We start from the raw sequence: 2,015 nt of genomic DNA, 5'->3' as shown, positions 1-2,015 counted from the left end.
ATCGATATATCGATACTTAGGATCGATATGCCCATCCCTAGTAGAGTGTTTGTTTTTGTGTACGGCTCGATGGTGGCGTCTTAATATTATTTTGGGCTACGGTGTTTTATCTGTTCACATTCGATACTGATTGCAAACTGTCATTCACAATGCAGGTGAAATATAATTTTTGATGTACATTGACTAAAATCCAAAGAATTGACAGTACTGCATTACAATAAAATTCACCTATATGAAAATAAACTGTTTTTTTAGAGTAAAAGTGTAGAAACCATGTTTTTTGCAGATTGATTGCCATTTGTATAACCACGGTTTAAAAAAAATAAGCTAAACTATAGTTAGTGTAGCACAACCATGTTCATTTGTGGTTACCATGGTTTTGGTAATTTTAATTTTCATAAGGGTAGTCAGGATTTTCCTTTGAAATCGGTGCAGGCTAGGTCATTTTTTGTTGTAAACCACATAGAAAACTATCCAGACTGTTCTATATTTAAGGACACCATACTCTCTTCTGCTTAAACAATATGACCCATTATCATGATTAGTGTTACCTGTTTGGGAAACTTTTTTTTATTGTGAATTAAGTCAACCTGTTATAGTTAAATGATTGAATTGCATCTAACCAGAAGTACACTGTAATATAATGTTACAATCCACATACATTTGTTGTTGTTTTTCAATAATCGAGTAGCACTTATGCTGTATATTTCAGCAAGTTGTGTTTTCAGAATTTGCCATATTTTCCCAATCTCTGTGCAAGATATGGTTACACTTTATTTTGATAGTTCACTTTAGACATTCTACTAATTATAAGTAACTTTGCAGCTGCATGTCTACTGACTCTCAGAGTGGACTGTTAGGTTAGGTTTAGGGTTAGTAGAATAAGTTGACATGGTCAGTATGTCACAATGCAGGTGAAATATAATTTTTGATGTACATTGACTAAAATCCAAAGAATTGACAGTACTGCATTACAATAAAATTCACCTATACGAAAATAAACTATGTTTTTTTAGAGTAAAAGTGTAGTAACCATGTTTTTTGCAGATTGATTGCCATTTGTATAACCACGGTTTTAAAAATAAATAAGCTAAACTATAGTTAGTGTAGCACAACCATGTTCATTTGTGGTTACCATGGTTTTGGTAATTTTAATTTTCATAAGGGTAGTCAGGATTTTCCTTTGAAATCGGTGCAGGCTAGGTCATTTTTTGTTGTAAACCACATAGAAAACTATCCAGACTGTTCTATATTTAAGGACACCATACTCTCTTCTGCTTAAACAATATGACCCATTATCATGATTAGTGTTACCTGTTTGGGAAACTTTTTTTTATTGTGAATTAAGTCAACCTGTTATAGTTAAATGATTGAATTGCATCTAACCAGAAGTACACTGTAATATAATGTTACAATCCACATACATTTGTTGTTGTTTTTCAATAATCGAGTAGCACTTATGCTGTATATTTCAGCAAGTTGTGTTTTCAGAATTTGCCATATTTTCCCAATCTCTGTGCAAGATATGGTTACACTTTATTTTGATAGTTCACTTTAGACATTCTACTAATTATAAGTAACTTTGCAGCTGCATGTCTACTGACTCTCAGAGTGGACTGTTAGGTTAGGTTTAGGGTTAGTAGAATAAGTTGACATGGTCAGTATGTTGTATGTTGTGGACCCATCATAATAAAGTGTTAGAAGATATTAAGCAGGCAGTCTACTAATACTCTACTAACTGCTAGTTGACATGTAGTTGCAAAGTTACTTACTGTTAGTAGAATGTCTAAAGTGGACTATCGAAATAAAGTGTTACCCAAGATACTGTATCTGCAAACTGTGTTAATGGTTGTGTTCGCAGTTTTTGAGCTTGTTTTTTGAAGCCGTCGCTGAAGCAGCTCTCTAACAGCTTATAAAACGCACTGGATTGCAAAGTTGCGCAAACGTCTGCTTCGTAAACCCTTGAAGATCTGAAAACGAGCATCTTTACAGCTGAAAAGTGTCGTGACAGATGT

Source organism: Sinocyclocheilus grahami, unplaced genomic scaffold, assembly GCF_001515645.1.
Source record: "Sinocyclocheilus grahami isolate Dianchi unplaced genomic scaffold, SAMN03320097.WGS_v1.1 scaffold1112.1, whole genome shotgun sequence".
Taxonomy (NCBI): Eukaryota; Metazoa; Chordata; class Actinopteri; order Cypriniformes; family Cyprinidae; genus Sinocyclocheilus; species Sinocyclocheilus grahami.
The sequence above is the reverse complement of the archived record's forward strand: the minus strand, read 5'-3'. Positions refer to the sequence as shown.